The sequence below is a fragment of the Ambystoma mexicanum genome, chromosome 12 (assembly GCF_040938575.1).
Source record: "Ambystoma mexicanum isolate Mex_15411 chromosome 12, UKY_AmexF1_1, whole genome shotgun sequence".
Classification (NCBI taxonomy): domain Eukaryota; kingdom Metazoa; phylum Chordata; class Amphibia; order Caudata; family Ambystomatidae; genus Ambystoma; species Ambystoma mexicanum.
This window is the reverse complement of record NC_090936.1, coordinates 890,813,653-890,836,368: the sequence shown is the minus strand read 5'-3', so window position 1 is coordinate 890,836,368 and position 22,716 is coordinate 890,813,653. Positions and strand designations below refer to the sequence as shown.

At 44.9% G+C, this 22,716-nt stretch overlaps 1 protein-coding gene across 2 annotated transcripts in view; it reads left to right on the top strand.

The window, feature by feature from the left end:
• The first annotated feature begins 362 nt into the window (after positions 1 to 362).
• The window catches only part of OSBPL8 (oxysterol binding protein like 8), a 2,810,514-nt gene continuing 2,788,160 nt past the window's right edge, over positions 363 to 22,716 (top strand). For both annotated transcript variants that reach the window (XM_069629380.1, XM_069629377.1), the window contains exon 1: positions 363 to 489. The gene's annotated coding sequence lies outside the window, so the exon portion shown is untranslated. The remainder of the gene's footprint in view (positions 490 to 22,716) is intronic.

Genomic DNA, 22,716 nt, shown 5'->3' with positions numbered 1-22,716 from the left:
TCCCTGGAACCATATCTGCCTATCTTAAGGGCGCTTTACTTGATGCCTCAGAACTAGTGCCTTCATATTGTGCTCACGCTACTTAAAATATAAAGGTACGCGCTGCACTCGGCACGTCCTGCCTACGGGTCATTGGGCCGGAGACAGAATATCACCTCTCAGGCCCTCTGTAGTTCTTCTGATTGTATTTACTTTTGCCCGGTCCCGCCCATCATACCGAACTTGACCAATGGGAATATAGAACTCCCGAGCTACCGGCACTGCAAGCAAGAAGCTGTCAAACTGCGAGGCGTGGCCGAAAACAAGGGGATTTCAAAGTGGGCGGGGCCAGGAACTGTCATGTGCGATTCCAGTGGTACGTGCGATCACGTGGAAAGAGCGTCTGCTCTTGTCGTTTCCTGTAATGGGAACTGGCCACTGTATTCCCTGCACTGACTGCAGAGGGAGACCGAGGAGTATTAGCAAGCTGCGGGGATTGGACACTCGGAGGTAAGGACCGTCATACCGCGATGCTTTTGCGATTCTTTCATTATTCTGACTGTTGTCGACCTCTGTGCCATGCCGCAGATCAGTCTTATCTCACTGTGGTCTTCTCTCCCCCCATTGCCCTTACCCGCCTGTGGTCACACGCTGGTTGTAGACTCTCATGCTACTCAACGTCTTCTTGGTCTGTCATCATCCCTCACAACTCCTATTGGAAACTGTTGCTCCGCAACCCCACTGTGGTCCTTCCTTGCCCGTATCCGCAGCCTACTTATTCTGCCTTCGTCTTGCCCTCACCCAACTCGGACAGCATACTGCCTGTAGCATGTGAACTTACCTATGTCTCAGTTCTCAAAAGTCTCCTCAAGCTGTCATTTACCCCCATTACCCTTGTTAGTAGCTCTCACCAGCCATGTTATGTGCTTGGAGCCCTAGCTTTGCCATTACTCTGGCCACAACCCTCGCCCTACCCTAACTCTTTCCGGCAACCCTCGCCCTAGCTGTGTTTGCAGTCCTCTGTCTGCAGGAGCTCTCATCAGAACTGTGACAGTAGCCACCACCCTGACTGGATCCCTCCCTCCACATGTACCAGCACAGGCGTATAGCACTGGTCCCGAGCCTTCTTTGGGCAATGACCCACATTTGCCTATTGGCACAAATTAATAGTGATATAGTCAGGTGAATATGAAATTAACTTGGTGCTTACAAGGTATGTTTAGGAATATTTTTGGCAAACGGGGCATTCTTAATCACACACAACCATTGACTATGGCCCAAACATGGAGCATTTAAAGTACTTTTACCGAGGGTTTGCGGTTATTGTCCAAGGAATATTTGGAAAACAATGTGGCAATTGGTGCACCTGTAAGTTCATTAGGCCAGTAACATTGGTCACACGTAGTTTTCATAATTGGTAGAATGTATTGGGGTTTTAATAAGAAATTATCAGCGAATTAATTTGATTTGAATGAAAATGTATACACGTTATTAGATCTTGGACGATTTTGTATGCATTTTGCCTATTTGCTCATTATCCAAATGCCGATGTGTGACGTATCGGATGGTGGCAATTTTTTCAGTAGGAAACTGCAGCGACTGTGGAACATTTCATTCACATTTTGCGTGATGTCCATGAACACGTACTTTGTACAAATTGGGCATAACAACAATTAGGCACATGCTAATGTAACAATGAAATGCTGTGTATGTATGCCACTTTATTATGAATATGATGTTTGAGTGCAGACCTAACTTTGGGAAGTATTACAGCGCTTTACAAGTTGTAGGAGGTAGCACACAGTGAGGCAAGCAGAGATACAAAGGAGGGGAGCTAACCATGGGGCAGGGTGGGCAATTTGGCAGCAAGGGATCTACAAGCAACCAGGTAAGGAAACTGAGGTGGGTCGGCTCACCCAGTGTTAGGTTAGGTGTGGAGTGGCGGATATGTGGACCTATGTGTTCGGGCGGAGACATTTCTTGCAGAGGAGATTTTGGAGCTCCTTCCTGAAATGTAGAAGCGAGTGTGGTGATGAAGGGAAGGAGATTTCGGAGTGGGGGCAAAGAGTGTTGGTGCGTAGATGGAAAATACCTGTTTTCCGGTGGTGCAGGAAGGATGGAACCAGAATTCAAGTCATGACATGTCCTTACTTCTAGTGGATGGTAGCCCTCCGGAGATGCAAAGTTTCTCAGTGGGGTAGCTTGGGGACTGAAGGGATGACAGCCTTGTATTTTATTTATTGTGCATTTGTAAGGCACTTATACATCAATTAAATTGTTTCAAAGCGCCCACAGGGTAGAAGGGAGGGAACATGGAAGTGAAAATAAAATGGAACAACGAAAAGTAGAGGTGCACCTACTAGGCCCTGTGAGCATTCAGAATATGCAAGTGCAGAGAGGCGGGAATAGGGAGTAGAGGGGTACGATCTAGGTGTATCAAGAGGGAAGCGCTAGGGGGTGTGAAGTTGTAAGTGCCTAGGTGGAGTAGTCAGCTGACAATAAATAAGTGCAGACGGGAGGTGGCATAGGCCACTGGGAGCCTAGGCAAGTGCTAGGGGCGCACAGAGGTTGTAGTTGATTGGGTGTTGGCAGCCAGGACCCAGGTGGACACATAAGCAGTGCTCCAGATAATATTTTGAGGTGGGAGTATTTTACTCCCTATTTTTAAACTTTGAGAGTAAATGTGATTTTAACAGAGTAAAAATGACTTTTCTCCTTTGCAAGAGAGGAAAATGTATCTGACATCCAGCCGATGTGTGCAAAAACTATAGTGTAAAAATGATCTGCCTCTGCATGATTATGCACATAGTACCGGAACTCTGAAAAATACAATTGTGCAATACTGGTTTGCTTTCACTGTAAAAAAAAAAGCATAATTTGCACCAAAATATTAATTCTCAATTGCAACTTCGTTTTCCATCTTATTAATTATACAATCCTAAAATTCTAGGAAAATATGCACAGTGCTACTGAAGCTGAATGGAAAGAAACCATTCCTTTTATCACAGTGTACAGTTTTCTTTTTTGAAAGGCTTCAGAGAAATACATTCTGTTTCAGAGGTGGCTTGCAATTACATCCATGTAGATAAAAAATCAAAAGAAGCCTTCTGTCAAGTAACCTGACCTTTGCACTGCCCTCTGCTCTAACCCTGTGTGTAAATGTACACAGGAAAATAATAAAGCTGTCGTATTTACAAGATTTTCATGCGTAAAAAGAACTGGTACGCACCTCATCTGAAGGCCTGCACATAAGGGCCCTGGTCCCAAATCTTATCAACTGTGGGGTTTAGCAGATGAGGGAGGAAGGGGAAGGTGGAGGTGAAAAGGAAAATCTTGAGGAGTTTCCAGAACTTTAGGCGATACAGCTCAAGAGGAAGGGGGAGGCTGTTCCATAGGAGGGAGCCTGCTGAGGAAAGAGATCATCCATCAGCTCATTGTTTAGCGAAGCACTTGACACACACAGAGTTGGTGCTAGAGGAGCGTGAAGCTCTGGTGGGATAGTATTTAGTTAGAGCAAGTTGTTGATAGCGTGGTCCCTGACCCTCAACAGCATTAGGGATGATGCAGAGGGATTTGAATGTGATCCTTGCAGCAACCAGGAGCCAGTGGAGAGTTTTTAGGGCTGGAGAGAAGCGGTCCCTGCGCTTGAAGCCAAGCATACGTCTCGTTGCCCAATTCTGGATTAGCTGGAGGGGTCATAGAGAAGAAGAGGGTAGATTAAGGAAAAGGCTATTGCAGTAGTCTAGCCTAGAGAGAACCAGAGCTCGAGAGACATTGAGCTTCTGGGGGAAAGCGAATAAAGAAAGTATTCCTTTGAGGAAGTGGAGTTGAAAGTGGGACTTCTTGGCAAGGTCCTGAATGTGAGGGATGAAGGAAAGAGTCGGTCGAAGATGACTCCAAGGTTTCTGGCTTCAGATGAAGGAGAGCCCATAGAAAATGGCCAGAGTGAGGGGCATAAAGGGGAGCAGGAGTCCAAGTAGGAATGATCTCAAGTCTTGCTGGCGTGGACACAGAGATCATTGGAGGTACACTAGGGCTGAATGGCAGGTAGGGAGTTGGGAGTAAGGAGGGGATCAGAGGGAACTTTGAAGAAGAGTTGTGTGTCATCCGCATAACACTGGAAGTTTGGGGAGAAGGTGGAAATGAGGTGTGCAAGTGGAGTAATATAGGTGAGAAACCAGGGAGAAAGGTTGGAGTCCTGGGGGACACCACAGGTGGAGATGGAGGTGGGGGAGGAGAAAGAGCCCAGAATAACCTGGGACGGACGATCACTGAGGAAGGAGATCAGCCAGTCCTGTGCCCGCTCCAAGATACCTAGGGTATTGTGGAGCTCATTTTATGAGAAAGGAACGGACTGTGTCAAATGCAGAGGAGAGATCAAGTAGAATGAGAACAGCTGGATAGTTGGAATCAAGAGATGCAAGCAGTTCCTCCCGGTGTTCAGAAGAGCAGTTTCTGATTGGTGGTCGTGAAGGCAATCAACCAGTTCATTGTGCTCGGTCCGTTGGGGGGGAAGACCAGCTTCTCCAAGAGTTTCCCAACAAGGGGGTGATAGATATGGGGCGGTAGTTGGCTGGACAAGACGGATCTGCAGAAGGCTTTTTCAGGATGGGGCTCAGAAGGCCGTGCTTGAGGGAGGAGGGTAAAGATCCAGTAGAAAGAGTGGTTGCAGAAATCGGCGAGTGCAGGGGCAAGAGAGACAATATTGTCCTTAATGGTTCTGGAGGATCAGGGGGAGACCTGCTTGGAAGAGACCGTCATGGAGCGGACAACTTGTGACCTCATCAGATGTCATGGGAGAGAAGGAGGAGAGGAAGGGTGGGAGGCCATATGAGGCAGAGGGTGCGGCAAGAGGAGAGGGATGCAAGCTGCGCAGGATGTCCTGAGGTTTTGCTGTGAAGTGTGTGGCCAGTGCATTGCAGAGGGCCTTGGAGGGAAGGGATGAGGAGACAACCGTGGAAGGGTTGGCTAGTTCCCTGCAGATTTTAAAGAGTTCAGCCATGTTGTTGGATGCACCAGCGACGTGACCCTGGATGAGGGCCCGTTTCTTGGTGAGGATGGAGAGTCTGTACTGCCTTTTGGACAGGCCAGTTTGTCAGAGGGTGAGTCCGAAGTCTGCCACTTCCCATTCTGCAAATCTGCACTTGCGTTTCAGGGTTGCAAGTTCGGAGTCGTACCAGGTGTTAAGTTTGGAGGCATGTTTCAGGCGGATCCTCATGACTGGGTCAAGAATGTCAAGGGTATTATTAGTGGTTAGATGGAGGTTGCTGAGAGCAGACTCCGAGGTAGTCTTTAGTGGGGGAGAGGGGGGCGAAGGAAGATTCAAAGGCAACAGCTGATACTCGTTTCATCAGGCGAAAGTTTGTAAACGAGGTTGGCAGGACTGGGGGAGGTGCGATCAGAGGGCCTAGAGGACCCAATTGAGAGGAGAGGGGAGAGTGTGGTGATCGGTGGGGAGGATGGTGAAAGATCACTGTGGATGAAGGCATCAAGAGTGAGTCCAGCCGAGTGGGTAGGACCAGAGGGGAGAAAGGAGCGGGAGAGCGAGGTGCAGAGGTCTTGGAAGAGAGTGGATGCCATGATTAAGGATTGAAGATTGATGTTGAAATTGCCATTGAGAAGGAGTTTAGAGGTGGTTGTGAGTAGAACGGATGAGAAATCGGCCCATTCAGAGAAGAACAGGGTGGTAGTCTGGTGGCCTGTAGCTGGTGGGAGAGATGACCAACTTGCAAACGAGACTCTCCAATGAAGAGTAGGGCTGGGTGGGTATGAGGGAAGAAGGGACCCACTCACGGGAGATGAGGGCAACCCCACCGCCTGCCCAGTTAGAGCGAGGCTTGGAGATGATCTTCTAGCCATCGGGGTGAAGGGAGTCAAAAGCAGTGACTGAGCTGGCCTTGAACCACGTCTTGGTAAGAGCAATGATATTGAGGTCAAGGTTTTCTAGAAGGAGGCAGATATCGGCAGTGTGTTTGATAGCAGAACGAACATTAAGCGTGGCTAGATGCAAGAGGTCTCCACCTTTTTGAAGATTTTCCGAGGAGGGGTACAGGGGCATGGTACACCAGTCGGATGGGGAAGTGGGGGCAGAGAGAGGAAGACTGAGTGGGGAGGAAGTTAATGAGGGACGGCAGGCGCTGGCCGAAGAGGACGTTGGGTTGAGGACCCTGAACCAAGATAGAGCCTGTGTGATGGACCTTAATGATACACCTGGATGATGCGAAGCCCGCCAAGAGGACTTCCCATTTAGTGCTACTATTAATGGCTCAGGATGTGAGAGGAGAGAGAGTAGAGAGATGAGGAGTCCATAGATCTGGAGAGGGGACAGAAAAGAGGATATCAGTTAGGGTTAGAGGTCAGGCTATCTTTTTTTCTAATTTTTTTTTTTAATATAAAACTTAATTTGTTTTTAGTCAAAAAAGACCTTTACAAATAATTCATAATTCAATACATAAATACAATAACCAACACAACATATTATGACATAAAATAGCTTATCCACAAGATACATTTCTCAGAAAAGAGAATGCACCCGTATGTAACTGTACCCATACATATATATAGTTAGAAAACTCTTTCAATTTCATTCTCAATTATCTTTGCCAGCTTAGTTGTTTTGATTATAGAAGTATTAGTAGAGCCCCATATATATTTTGTCCAAATCCATTCTCTAGCTGAAATTGTGTTTGCTTGCGCAAAAGAGTTCATAACTGTACAACACACGTTTTCAAAATAAATGCAGTAAATAAATAGATGTTTTAAAGTCTCCTGTGCATAATTGCAAAATCGACATAATTCATTATTATGGTCCAATGCATTTTTGTGCCAATGTTTTTTTCTAATTCGTGTATGGAATAGATCAACAGCCTGATTCATGGAATTATTTGCGTGAAAAACGCAGATTTGCGCGCCTTTCTGCCCGAAAATCCCCATATTTCAAACGGGGATTTTCGGGCAAAGAGGCGCACAAATCTGCATTTTTCACGCAAATAATTCCATGAATCGGGCTATATGTCGGAAAAGCATAAAAGTTTGAACATTAGAGCAAGGACAAAGAGTTAAATAGGACATACAAGGTACCTGCTTATGAGTAAATTTGCAATATTCAGCAAATGAGGAATACATTTCCATCTTCAAGCAAGTTTCAGCCCCATTACATTGCAATAGTTTTTTCTTAATCTTTCCTTGAAAAAACTCCAAATCTTCAACAGGTAGGTTAACCCCTTAAGTGCCATGGGTATTTCTCCCCTGTGCCAGTACCTTTTTTGGTGATTTCGTTATGTGGCCATTCAATGGCTTGTAACTTTTTTTGTTACATGAGGTATCTCGGCCAAATTTGGCTCCTTTTTTTCCCACATGTAGGCGGTCGTAACACCACCCAGGAATCCTAGGTTGCTGTAGGGGAGGGTGAGAGAAAATAAGCAAAAAGGGCGAAAATTTTGGGTTTTTTCAAAAATGCCAATAAAATGATTTGTTTTTTTCCTTGTAAGAGCTAGGAACGAATGGCTTGCTGTGCTGAATTCCCCAATTTCCTGGCTTTCAAGAACAGGTTGAGTGGAAACGAAAAAAAAATTATTTTGATGTGGTTATCAACCGTTTTGTGAGAGGTAGGCAATTTTTGGCAATTTTTGCCAATTGGACATGCATGGACGGAATGGAAGAAAAGGATAGGAAAGCCGAATTGGAGGACAGAAAGGCAAGTATTTCTGAAAAGTAGACAAAATTCAAGGTTTCGGAAGGGGTGATTGCGTAGGTCAGGCAACAACTAGGTAGGGGAAACTGCCATAGATTGGGGGAAAAGCGGGAAAATGGCCGGGAAAAAAAGGTATGTGTTGGACATGGTTGGCTTGGTACGGCAATGGCTTCTATGAATTTTGAGAAAAGCAATGCTCCGCTACATTCCCCCGACTCTTGCAGTTAGGAGAGCACACATTTTTTGTAGTGTTTTACAAAACAAGCAATACCACAAGCCAAACACTGAGCCATGGTACACAGGAGTTTTACGCTCACGGCCTGAACAGATGCATTTAGCATGTGTAAATCGGGAAAACCAATGTGGTGAGGAACGGCAAGCATACATTTTTTGAAAGAGCACAGGCAGACCTTTTCAAGGGTAGGTGACTTGTGCAGGTTACAAAAGTGTATGGTGCCTAAAGCAGTGACTAAATGTAGGTCACATTTTGGAAATGAAAGGGTTGTGTGACAAAGGCCACCAGCAAATGGGTCAAAACGTTATGAAAACCACACAAACACAACACATGGTCTACTGTCCCGCGTTCCCACTGGTGTCCCGATGAAAACGGTACCTCACATGTGTGGGTGCACCTACCTGGCCCCCAAGGGGAAAGCATAAAACACCAGTAACCCCAAGTCTGTTTTCAGACCGGAATTTGAGACGCTCTGCCGACCGGCACAACATACAGATATGGGCCTTGGGTGTCCAAGCCAACAGGGAAAGGGGGAACCCCATGCATTTCCGAAAAGAGGACACCTGTGGGAATCCGCAAAGGTATGATATGCCCAAATCGCCCCAGAATTTATTACCCAGACACCCCTGCAAAGTACGAAATGTTTAGGGGAAAAAACACATTTTCCGCAGATTTCGCTCGTCTCACCAATCGAAACACGCCCCCAACAACACATGGCCTATCTTCCCGCGTTCCCACAGGTGTCCCGATGAAAACGGTACCTCACATGTGTGGGTGCACCTACCGGGGGCGCAAAAGGAAAAGGGTAACCCACTGGTAACCCCAAGCCTTTCTCCACTGCCCATTTTGTTCATGTGGGCAACCTACAGATTTGGGCCCAGGGTATCGAAGCCAGCAAGGAAAACGGGGAACCCCACGCATTTTCCAAAAGAGGACACCCGTGGGAATCCACAGAGGTCTGCCTTGCGCAAATTGCCCCAGTTTTTATTAGCCACAATCCCTGACAAAGTGTGATATTTGGTGGGGAAAAAACACAATGTTCACTTTGTCTGGGGTTCTGGGTAATAAATTCTGGGCCGCTTCGCGCAAGTCAGACCTCTGCGCATTCCCACGGGTGTCCTCTTTTGGGAAATGCATGGGGTTCTCTGTTTTCCTTGCTGGCTTCGACACCCTAGGTCCAAATCTGTAGGTTGCACACATGAACAAATTGTGGGCTGCATGACATGGCACCCACTCCATTGCGGCTGGGGGGGAGGGGGTCAATGCCCCATCCCATTAGAAACTTCCCAGACCCTTTGGGGTGCCCCACAGCCCCCCCTAAAAAGCGTTCCACCATTTTCCATTTTTTTTCTTTGTTTACGAAACTTGCCTTGGTGCAGAGGGGCACATTGGTGTGCCAATCTGACCCCGGGGTGCCAAACCCACTGGGGGGCCTGTCCCACCATTTTTGGGGGCCCTCACCCCAAATGGGTGGCAGGGGCACCTCATGCAGGCCTCCCTGGGCCTCCTACAAACGGCTGCGTGAGGTACACCCCGCCTCCATTTGGGGTGAGGGGAGAGGGCCCGGGAAAATGGTGGGACAGGCCCCCCAATGTACAGGGCAGTAGGGTTTGGGCGCCCTGGGGGCAGATTGGCACAGTAATGTACCCATCTGCGCCAAGCGAAGTTGGGTAAACAAAATAATACAAAATCGTAGGCTGCTTTTTAGGGGGGGCTGAGGGCCACCCTAAATTGGCAGCGAATGTTATACTGCAACGGGTGGGTGGCACTCACCCCCCCACCCCAAATGGAGGGCCCCACCTCATGCAACCCTCCCTGGGGGCAGATATCTGCTCCTAGGAAGGGGCATCTGACCCCAGGGAGGGATGCATGAGGTGGGCCCCCCCCTCTCTGACGCCATGGAGGGATGCATCCGCGTCACAAACGGATCTGTATTGATCTGGTGGGATTGCTGCCTGCGCCCTATCCGCAGGCAGCATGTAAAGACTGGTAGGGGGTGTCTGTACTTCCGCTCTCTATATGGTAGAGGAGAGGCACAGCGGACCCCAGCCAAGATTCTCTATACGGTAGCAATGGACGAGCAATCAAGGCCTAGCTTCTCAGGAGGTGATGCGGGCTGGTTCTTAAGTACAGTGTAGTCCCCAAACCCCCACAAAGGAATGTCCAAACACTGTATTACTGAAAACACAGTCTTTATATAATTAATATTCAAAGGTATGTACACGATCACAATAACGCACTTTGTACTCGGAAGTCAATAATGATAAATATATACAATTCTAAAGTGGTACCACTAATGTTATCGAATCTCATTAAAGTGCATAAACTGTACGGTTAAAATGTCACACAGATTAATAACGAGGAAACCAGCAATAGAGATAGGCAGGAACGTAAGATGGTTGAAACAATAGGCAGAATGCTGACCCCCTACCCCTAGGCACAGTTCTGTGTGGAGATCCCCCCCCCCCACCTGGGCAACCTGTAAAATAAGGATGTATCGCACAAGCCCAGTCCATATGTTCAATAGTCTCACTTCTTCCTATTAAGGTTTTACCCCCCCCAATGTACCTGGTGGAGTAGAGTTCTCCGACGATGCGTCGACCGATCCTTCTTGAGGGCCTCCCTTTCAGGTGGGAGCCACAGATCGTCGAGAGGTGTCAGGGAACTTGGTGTCCGGTGTCGGGGAATCGACAGCCCTTCTTGAGTGCCCTCCCTTTAAGGCAGGAGTCACGGGTCGTCGAACGTCCGATGGTGAACAGGGTGAACTACGGCAGGGAAGTGGCAGCTTCGTTCCTAGCGGTGCTCATCGACGACAGAGAGTTGGCGTCCTGCAAGGAAGAGGCGTGCGGGGCACCTCAGTGACGATAGTTCTGGACCGCAAAGAGATGATGAAGAACTGTGGCCCAGCAAGGGCGTTGAGTCGTCGGCGTCTCTGTGGTCTTTAGGTGGCGGGAAACCCACCAGTGGATGCTCCTCGGCGCGTCGACGGTCAGGCCTTCTCCAGCGGGAGACGAGCGGGTGACGATGCAGACGAGAGCGTCCGATGATCAATTGAAGTTCTTAGGCCCCGGGGGGAGCACGGTGGCTCCGGTCAGCGACGGCGGTCGTCGACAGTGGCGGACAACAGTCCGAGTGCTTCTCCTTGGAGTTCCGCAGCAGTCCCCGTATCGGATCGGCAGCCTGTCGAAGGTCTGTCTACCAGGGAGCGTTGGCAAAGATCAGCTGTGCACGATGGTCCCTCGTAGCTCGGGAAGAGGGCGCCTTACCAGGTCCTCTCTGGGTCAGTCCTTGGAGGCACAGCAGCTTTCAGATTGTGAAGGAGAGCAACAGCAATTCTTCTCGTCCAGCAGGGCTTCAAGGTCAAGCGTCAGTTAATCCAGTTACTCGTCGTAGTGGACTTCAGCTTCTGAACACGATTCCTAGCAGTGAGAGGTCCCCAGATATACTGTTGATCTCCCATTCATTCCGCTGGGTCACACTCAAGCATTCAATCACGACTACGGGCATCATGCAGGCAGGCAGCCAATCAGGCACACAAGGTATTCAGGCCATTCACTTCTCTCCAGACACTCACAACAAGTTATGTGTATTGGGACAAGTACCGAGCCATTCAACACTCCAAGCTGCATTCATACCGGTTTCAGGCAGGGCTGTCTCAGTCATTGTGTTAACCACCAGATACTAGACATCCACAACACAGAATGCATATTTGTCACACACACAGGAGGTACCCACAACATACATCACCGGGAAGGCTCCAGCCAGTCTGGCCGGGCCTTCACAACAACACCATATATGGCACTTCCACCCAACAGTCAGTCAGGGGGAAGGGACAGAGTCAGGGCTTCCCAGGACTTTGGGAAAACAAGGTAATGGGGAATAGAAAGCATGAGGCCACAGGGGCCATCTTGTTTTCCATCAGGAATCAACGGATCCCAATGGCAGGGCCGGGGTATCCCAAAATGGAGATACTCCACGCACCTGTCAATTTCAGCATGGAGCTGCCACCAGCCCATACCCTACTCTGCGGGCCACCCACAGGTGCCCAAAAACATACACTAGGGGCACAGGGTTGTACCCCCCCACCCGTGGGTGCCATAAGGGTATCCCACGGGTCCGTTCACCAAACCAAAAGAAAGAGCTGCACCACCAGGAGTCCCACATGAACTCCTGAGCGGAAAACGCGACATAACCCACAATAAAAAGCAGTAAAGGACAAGGATACGGAGGCCCTGTCCCTCCGATGCATTTCCAGCATCACACAGCAATGCCACACAATGGGTATCGTTGGAAAGGGGAGGATCGCCCCTTTCCAACGATACCCGCCTCGTGCTCCGGCTTGAAATACAGCCAGGGATCCAGGCGGAGCAAGAAGGTCTCTTACCTTCTCTCTTCCCCGTAGCAGCCTAAAATGGCTGCTGCGGGGAATTTACTTTCAGTTTCACGCCGACGTGCGTTACGCACGCTGACATGAAACTGAAGGTAATCCAGCTCCCTGGCAGTGAGAGGGGACCTCCCCCTCACATAGCCTGGGGGTTGGATTACAGTTTTGCTCGAAAACAGAGTGCCTAAACTGACGAGCCGGCTTGTCGGTCGCACTTAAGGGGTTAACCTTTTCCAACAATCACAGCATTCGTTCTTTAAAATGAACCATAGAAGGAGGATTATTATTTATTAACATTTTATTTAGCCCAATGTATAATGAGTTTTTGAGAGGAAACATCATTTTTGCAAAATTCAATAGTAAGCGCCTATTATATCTAGAGGAGAGCGAATTAAGGCACAGTTCATGTCTGACAACAGAATTAGGCAAAGATGGTGGTAAACCTAATGTGTATTTCCAGATCTGACCTTGTAGTTGATCCAATAAAGAACCCAGATCGTGTAAGAAAAGCTCAACTCCATACAGCAAAATAGCTTCAACTTTTTTCAGATAAAATTCTAAGAGAGGAGTTAAAGAAAATGTGCACATTTTCTGTAGCAAAATCTTCATTTGACATTTTAGGGGCATTGTTTTCACTGTTAATAGTTCCTTCATTCTTTTGTAAGACGTAGTCTTAGTTAGAATGAGCCCTAAATAAGGTAAATTCAGGCAGATTGCGATGGGAGAAGAACCGAATTTCCATATGAAGTGCTGAACTTTTTTTCTTGTTAGCAAAAATAATATTGGATTTTTGTGGGTTCACGGACAGATTATTAATCTTACAATATTGCATAAAGCTTTCAAGTTTTGTTTGAAGACCTGACTGCGTACGAACGAAAAGAAGAATATCATCTGTGTACGCTAGCCAGGACAAGAAGGCTCCAATGCAAATTGAAAAAGATCTATCCATATTCCATAACTCTTCAATATCGGCTAAATAAAGATTGAAAAGAATGGCTGCCAAATCGCAGCCTTGTTTTACCCCTGTGAAGGATGGAATGGCCTGCGTTAGGGAACCTTCCCGATTGATTCTTACTTTGAAATTTGTCTTGAAAGGCAACATTTCTATGAGCGTGATAAGATATTGAGGAAACTTAGCTTTACGCAATTATTCCCATAATTTACCTCTTATTACACCATCAAAGGCTGCTTTCAAATCAAGGGATGCTACTGTGGGATGTTTTTACCCATGCATCCAAGCCCTACCATAAAACTGTGCAGTACTGGCATGGAAAACATCATGATGGCCAGAACTCCCCAGAGAGTGCACAGGGAAAACATGAAGAATAGGCTGCCACCCATTTTTGCCTATGTTGTGAGCACAGGAGGGCACTGCCTAAAACCACCATTGGGCTACACACACAGTAGCCTGAAACCATTGGGAATGGCAATGCTGATTGCCAAAAAGCAACTCAGAACTGTGGGGAATTCATTTTCTTTATCCCAAAAATGGTTGCAATACCGGTACTCGCCACTATCAGAAAGCCGGCGTTTTAAAACCACCAGACTTTTGTGTAAAACTGAACAAATGAAACAAAACCAGGCCAAGGAAAGACTTGCTAAGAGGTGGAAGAATGTAAAACTATATTCTGAAATGACTTGAAGGAAGTAATTATTTAATGTATAGGTAAAAATTGTAAGTTTGATTTAAACTGGGAACTAAAGTGACATTTAGCTGAATTCTGCCTGACAACTACCCCCGACAGGAGAAACCTGCTCGGCCACTCTTCCCAGGCCTAGCTGCATCCTGCTTCCCCACCAAAAGGAGTTGACACCTCTCTGATTAGATTAGGGGTGGAGCACCTGGGAACTGGAAGGGACAGAACAATGCAACTTCCTTGACTCAGGCAAATGTTATATTGGGGGCGTCGTAAAATAGCTTCCTCTTGGGAGATACTGGGGGGCAGCTTTGCCTCTGTGAACAAGCTGGCTTGGGGGAAGTGGATAAACCAGTTATTCCACCATGTGATGTGGGAAGCCACACACCTTTTTGACCAGGGCATACTTTTAAAAAGATGGATAATTCATAGTACGGACCTGTCAAAATTATATAAATAATATCATTATTCTGTGCACATTTTAAGAGGCGTTAGGACCCTGTGGTATGTTCCTGGGAATAGTAGCGGAAAAAAGGTTGTTACTCCAAATGTATGCATGTTAAAAATCTGACACTTTATCATCTGTAACCCATATCCCTGGTGCACATTTGTGTAAAATCTGGAAAGGTTTAGAGGTCGTTATCTGGATGAAAAGGGGAGAATTCTGTCATCAGTGGACACAACATCGTACAAAGACAGGGATCGGATGGTTTGGTGCTACACAAAATATGTTAACTGGACCTATAATATTAGAAAAATGGTACATAGATAAATATGTATTTGGGTCAGAAATAGATTTGTGTGCAACTTGACCAGGGGAGGATCCTCTGACACATAAACAGACCTCATCATGATGACAATCCAATTCCTTCCCCCAATCATGGGAGAGTGGAGAATTGGGCCAATGACAAGTAGAGAGGGGCAGGCTTAGCTAGGCCCAGGCACACACCCATTTTCAAAACACATAAAAAGAGACTGCTGGGACAGGTAGAGACATTCAATTCCATTTGCTGCGGAGCATGCTGACCGACGACTTCACATCCAGAGATCCAGACTTCAAATCCATCAATCTCCAGAACCTGTAGCAGAAATTAACTCCAGAATTTATAGCAGAGAGGCCTGAATCCACCAGCTGAATCCTCTTCAGCAGGCCTCAAAACCAACCAAACTATTCAACAGCCGGGCGAGCTGTTTGAATTTTTGCAAGAACCTGTAGCAGTATCCAGAAAGCAGTGCTGTATCCGGAACCCGAGAGAACCACAAACCAGACCGTTGTGAGCAGATCCGGTGCTTGACAGACCCAGAGAGCAGAGCTGACCCAGATAGCCGGGACTTCAGAACCACCCGCCGGAAGACCCGTCCAACCTGACCAGACCGTGACGAGGCCTATTTCAAATTGATATTGTGAGTACCTAGCAGAACTGTGCAGAACCAATCTCTTAGTTAAAATAATATAATCCAAACTATTTCAACCTAAGTAGAACAGCCTCCTAGAAATCGTGTCATCTGTCATTTTTAAAGCTGCACAACTGTCACCTGTCAATTCTGCAGCTGCAAGCTGTCACCTGTCATTTTGAGTTTTACTTTAAATCCGAAAATCTACCTTTATTAAATCGTCCTCCTCCTTATACTTTTTCCGCAATCACGATTTACGCACTCGCGAAATTTACCGCGATTTTGGCTCAATTTCTCCACTTGTCAAAATAGCAGCTCCATTCTTTCTTTTGTTAAAATCCGTTTGCAACTTGGTAATAACTCATAGAGCATTGCTAAAGTGAGCCTGAACTAATACCAACACGCATCTCCCACTCACCCTGAATCTCTAGAGCGAATTAAAATCAGTTGGCACATTTTCCCATCCATTGCCATCACATTTAAAAAGCATTTTGGGCCTGTGTTTCAAACTCCTACCTGTTTCCTCTAAGCTTGCTGGGGGGGAACTGAATTTCGTATTGTATTTGATTGCATTCCTGAGAACTGTGTGCTCCTCTTTCCATCTCCTTCCATTTCTTACATTGCATAGGGAAGGGGGGTGAATTGCCAGAGAAAAAGTGATTATCTTATCTTTTGCTAAAATCATATCAAGTATTTCTGTACTGCATTTTATTCCTCATTGCATTTCCTTGAAACCATAAAGCATTTTCAGCTACCTCATCCTCTATACTACTCCTAAGTAATCAAGTGTACCACTGTAACATTACCCATTGTGGATCCACATCATATGTCTCAGTGTACTATCAGATATTAATATATTATAAAAGTGTGATAGATATTGTTGAATTGTCCAAATAAACCTTTTAATTTGCAAAACAAACCTACTTCTTGGCTCAGTGGGGTCAGAGGGATTCTAAGAGGGGGGTGTTATACAAGGGTTGTCATCCAGAGTACTGAACTGGACATAAAAATACATCAATAAGGGTTTTCCTCAGCATCCCAGACTAGGCATTGATTTAGCTGTAGTGTTGATTGAATGAATATCGCTTACACTACAAAAATAGGACTATTGGTAGGGCAGGTGGAATGTGCAATGATGTGTGCCAGAAGACCCGCATTAAGAGGAGTCCCCATCCCTTTGCGAAACCTAACTTGCGAAGGGCATAAAGAGTCATTGATACGGGAGACATTTTCGAGCTCTTGTAGAATCAAAGGGGCAAATATTTTTGCTGCAACATCAATAATCGCGACCGGTCTATAGTTGTTAGGACCTTCAATTGACCCTTTTTTAAGAATTGGAATAATGATTGATGTAAGCCATGAATCAGGGATCCTTTTAGACCGAAATATTTCTTGAAACGTGATATGAAAAATAGAAGACCAGAATAATGGATCATCCTTGATTAGACACGGGGGATGCCCATCCGGACCAGCACATTTAGAACCCTTTAATTTCTGAATTGCCTCAAGAATATCATTCTTTCCCCATGGCCAAACATTAGGAATTAGTTGGCACTCAGGTGGTTGTTCAAAAGATCTAAAATCTTCGGGAAGTGCATATTTGGAAAGAATGAAAGAAGTCCTGGTTGTTCTATCAATACCTGAGTCAAATTCACGTAAAGGTACTTTGTATATGGATCTTATCATGTTCCATATGTCTTTAGTTTTACGGTTACATAATAAGTTCACCAATTTTTGATTTGATGTCATTTATTTGCAACACAAATCTCCTTTTAATGCTCTTTTATAGTTGCATATTCGTAAAATATATTCAGACTTGATACTCAACTTGGACTTCTTTGCTACACGAAGATCAACATTTTTCTCTCTTTTTAGTGCCACCACCGTAAAACAATATTATCCTCCAACATTTTTAATGGAATCTTGCCCAACCTTGAGCAGTGAAATATTCGCCAAATGTGAGGCAATCATCTTGCAATTCCAATTTAATATTATTGCGTTGCCACTGTGATTTCCCACTTTACATTTCCAGAAATCTCTATTTACTAGAGTTGTGAATTTCCTGCATGTAGCGGACAACGGTTTATAGTCAATAAATCGAATTTAAAAAAGTCGAATACCAAAATGTCAAGTTCGAATGTGTGTTTTCTTTTTTTTAATGGGGGGGGAGTTCCCCCTAGCCCCCCATTTATTTTTATTAGCTAAAGCCAAAAAAACATACAAATAAAAAAAAAACACATTTGGATTTTTTTTTTGACATTTTTTTCCCCACATTTTTGTATTTGACTTTTTTTTTTTCATTCGACATTATGACTGGCCACCACAGACGACCACTTGATCGGAGGACACGTTGTAAAGTAATTGAGAATAGACGCTGTGATCATAACATGATCCTCCAAGCTAATCTTGAGGGTATTAACTTTAGTAAGTCTACCAGAGAGCCTCTTCGAGGAAAATATGTGATCAATCCATGAATTTGCAATACCACGTTTCCATGTAAACTTAATATGAGTATCAGCTTGAGCTAATAGATGAATATTCCAGGCTTTGAGAAACTTACTCCATACATTTCCTTTTTGTAAAGAGGATTGGAAATAAGGAGAATTGGAACCCATGTTCTTGACATTGGATCCAAAGGAAGCATTGAAGTCGCTTCCAATAAGGATTTCAGGATCTGGTGCTTTAGCCTCATTAAGAACTTCACCCAAGATTTCACAAGCTTTTTCAATATGATATTGGACAGGGTTCCAATATAATGAGATCAAAAAAAGATTTTCATTCTCCCTCACATTAAAAGAAATGTCCAGCAAAATAAACAGGTCAGATTCATACAAATTATTGATAGTAAAGTTTAGCCTTGTATCAATCAAAATGGCTAGACCACCAGTGGGTCTACCTTCTAACCCTTTATTTGCGTGATGTGAACACACAACATAGCCATCAATATCTACACTGTTTATAGCCATAGTCTCCTGTATCAATAAAATATTGGGGAGAGACTCTGTTTTTATAATTTCTCTCCATTTCATCAAATTCAGGAGGCCACAACCATTCCATGACACGATGGTAAGGTCATCAATTTATGACATGGCCGTAGGCGTGTTAGTATTAACAACCGTTTTAATCAATGGTTCGAGCCATTTGAGCCCATTTAGGGCATTTGTAAGGGCAGAGTTGTTCCATCATATTTTTGTTTGAACTATTTTGACCAAATGTAGAATCTGTAGAATCAATGCTCAATTTCAGTGGGGGAGGTTGAAATTCCAGAAAGTCCATGGCTGCTTTTATTTGAGAGAAACCAACCATTTCCAGACCAAGGATCAAGAGATCGCTCTGATGGTCCCAGATCAATTTAGCAATTATAGGCGATGGCATTTTGGACAACATCCTGTTATTGTTCTCATTTAGCAGTCTGATCCACTCAATGTCGTTTGTTACCAAACTTCTTAATGATGGAATCTTTAATATAGCGCATTCATTAAGAACGATCGATTAATGGGTACCATCCCGTTGACCTTGGCGTCACTCTTCCATCCAATGGTGTTTTTCATTTCGCTAGGTATATTTTGAAACTGCAGGAAAGTTTGACTAGATACATCTTCAGAAGGGAACTCTAGTTGATTTTCAACTTCTGCGACCTCTTTCTTTACTTCTAATACACTTCCACATGATTGATGTTGAATATTTGATAGATCACCCTTTTCTTGATTGTAATTTACCTTTTGTGCGTTCTCAACTGGTCCGTTATCCACAACCAAGGCTGAGGATATTGCAGGTTTAAAAATTTGAGCATGTTCATACGTACTCTGTTTATTTTCGATCAATTGACCTTGCTTAATGTGGATGTCTATACAGGCCCCTTCATCTTTCGGGATTGATTCCAATAATAAAGCTATTTTTTCAATCACTTCCTTAGAAGGCTCAGCCTTCGGTCGTTTTTCCTCTTGCCTCAAAGGACTCGGTGTCTCTCCTGCAATTCCTTCATTGCATTTCAATTTCTCTCCTGAAATTCCTTCATTGCATTTCAATTTTTCATTTCTGTTAAAACCATCAGTTTTTTGTTGTTGAAATATTTGTGAAAAACGAGGTTAAATAGGGTTGAACCATAGAGTCGGTGTGAAAAATAGGTTCTGTTTCTATTCAAACTTTTCCTGCATTATCAACCCGCTCATCCCTAGAAGAACTCAAGTTCAGCTTATGTTTTTTCATCAGAGAGGCCAATTGTTTCGGAACAGATACTTGAGTCGTTAAGGACTTCAGTTGCAGTGCATTTTTGCTCTCCTCATTCAGATCGCTTAAGTTTAATTTTTGTTCAGAGGGGACCGCGAGAATTTCTCCTTTGTTAGGTCTTGTTTGTACTGTGTTCTCGCTAGACAGTTCACTAGATCGTGCCCGCATTTTTTTTTTCTCTCCAAGCGCCGAGATTCCTTTGTTTTTGTGTCTTCTTTTTAGAGCTTTTAGGTGATTTTTCTTAGCTCTTCTTGAAGTAAATCTTGTTGTACTCCATTGGATTGGTCCTTTTCTATGAGATTAAGCAAAAGCGAAGGACTATCAGGAGGGATTTCTGCCACACTTGTACTCAAATTGGATACTTGATCCACTGTGAGTATTTCCAAAATTTTGTCTTTAGAGTTCATCTGAACCAAGATTTTTTCAACTTGTAGTCTGTCATGTTTCAATTTTGCTACTTCTAGATAATCAATTTCGTCCTCATCTGAAGGGATCGTTTTTATCAACTCCCCGCTCATCTTTACATTGAAGTATTTGTGCAAAGGTCACTGGGACTCCGTGTAAAAGGAACGGCTCATCCAAGGTTTGCGATCCCACATGTTTTTTTTCAACTTCGGCATCAGAGCGTAACAAGTCATTTTTTGTAGTTGCTGGTGCTCTTACCAGACAGTCCGCATGATATACCTGCCAAGCTTCTTGCCCCATGATGTATCCTTCAATTTTTGCTATTTGCGTGTTTGTCGCCAGGCCCCTTTTTATCTCCTGCAATAGAAGGTGCGAATATTCATGCCCACGATCTAACAAGTTTAAAATTCTTGGGAATATCGGCAGGCCGTTGATCTTATGGTCAAGCAGGTCTTCTTCACGATTTTCTTGTGATAGAGGTAGTTCAGGCACGTTAGAGAAGTTAAACACAGGAATCGATGTATTCAAATTCCTCTTTTCAGAGGTTGGATTCTGTGTGTTCAAACTAGAAACATATTTCATTGTAGGCGAACTAGTCAAAGGAATTTGGACAGAATTTCTCTTTTTTTTTTTTTTTTTTTTCCGGGTCAGCGCACGGATAACATGACTCTTTGACACTTGATTTGTGAAAATGTACGTGCTCCATGCGCAATCCCTGTGTGGAAACTGGTGTTGATGGACCAAGAGATAATCGTACTCTTTTGTCCATGTCAGACATAATTACAGGAGCAAGCATGGAAATGTCAGAAATGGGAAGGTATTTATTATCATGAACAATTTTTTGTATGTTAAGTGTGTGATCCTCTACAGAAAATGGATCATTTGTGATGTCATCATTTGCTTTTTTTAAAGAGCATATTTCTTTTGGACCAACTAATGCTATTTGACTTTCTGGTGTGAGACTCTTTTCAGTTTTGGGCTTCATTTCCTCAGACTGAATTGACATAGATAAGAATGAAGATTTCCTATTAAGTGAGGTTAAGGGACTATTTTATTTATTTTCTTTACATTTTTTGGGGATTCTATCGTGGGAAGTGTTTTAGACGGACACTCCTTCCGCTTCTTCCCATTTCTCAAGACCAACTCCATAACACAATAGATATGAGGAAAGGTGAGGGCCCAGAATACTTTACAATAAACAGATACAGTACACAATTTTCACCCCAGAAGATTCCTATCTAACGAAAAATAATTTCATACACGTTGACTCACAGGATTATTGCACACGGAATACCGCCAATAGATGCTTTAAGCCAAACTCCGCGCCGCGAATAGCAAACAGTACTTCAGAGTACTTCACGGTGCGGGTGCGCCCGGGCCAGGCTATTTGTTTCGTCCAAAGAGGCGGACCCACGCACAGGGGGCGGGCTCACGTGGCGAAAACACACCTTAAAAGTAGAAAGAAAGAAAGGATGGCTGACAATAGGAAATACAACTATAACGGCACCATTCAGATTGCACTTTCAATAGAACCAGTCAGCACAACGTGAAAGCAACAGCTTGACTTTTAGGTTATAATACCAACACATAAGCTAACCCGTGCGCACGGCACCAGACAAGGTTAGAAAACAGTGCGATTAAATAAGCGTACGTATGTGGAAAGTCACCTTATTTTTGTAATGTCACTCAATTAAGTCCAGGCAAATAGGTGTTGCAGACTCGGACGTCCTAACTGCATCCGGATTTTCCAAAGTTAAAAGAAAATCATGGAAGGCCAACAACAACAGCACACAGAGTATCAGGCACCCGCCCGCAGCAAACAGTACTTCAGAGTACTTCACGGTCAGGCTATCTCTTTTTTAAAGCTTTTTTTCTTCAAGACTTCGTGACACAGTGGAAGATGGGTGATAGTATAGCAGTTGGGAAAGTGAGTGCCATAGGGGTGGCGGAGGATAGTGGGAAGAAAGAGTAGGGGGTGCACAGCACTATCTGAATACAGACTCACCAGGCCGCCTAGTAGCCAAGGCAAACAAGAGAACAGATGCACTGGGAAAAGTACCTTAGATGGGTGCAAAGATGTTAAAAACACACACCAGGTTTCAAATTAGTTGAAAAGAGATGTAGATGATTCAGCAGGATTTAAAGATGATGCATGCTTGCAACGGGAGCCAGTGCAGTTTAATGAGGTTTGGAGTGTTGTGGTCAAATTTGCAGAGTCCTTTGAGTTATGCTGCAGCATGTAAGGCCCATCTTGGCGGTGGGAGGTGGCCGTGAGGTGCGCAAGGGTATTCACCGGAAGGCCTTTCAGAAGATGGCATTGCACCATCCATATGGGAAAGGGCCGACAATGCAGATAAGATCTGAAGAGGTTTTGTAGAATAAAGGGCTTGTTTTTCTGCAGGAGGGAAAGTTTGTACCAACCCGTTTGTGCTATGTGTTGCTTGAAGGAAAGGTGTCTGTCGATGTCAAACTCGAGGGACTTGGCACAGGTTTCCAGCTGGGCTGTGAAGACCTTGGGTTTCATAGCAGAGAGCCAGCTATGGATATCGGTGTTGTTGGTCAGCAGTAAGAATTCAGTCTTGGAGGGGTTGAGCTTCAGGAAAGCACTGGACATTTTGGACCGGATAAATGGGAGGTAGGCCTTGAGCCTGTGAATGTCTTCAATTGCGGATATCTTCAAGTAAAGCTGTATGTCATCTTGGTATTGGTGGATGTTGTGTGGAGCCCTGAGGGTTCCGAGTTCTATGTAAAGATTGAT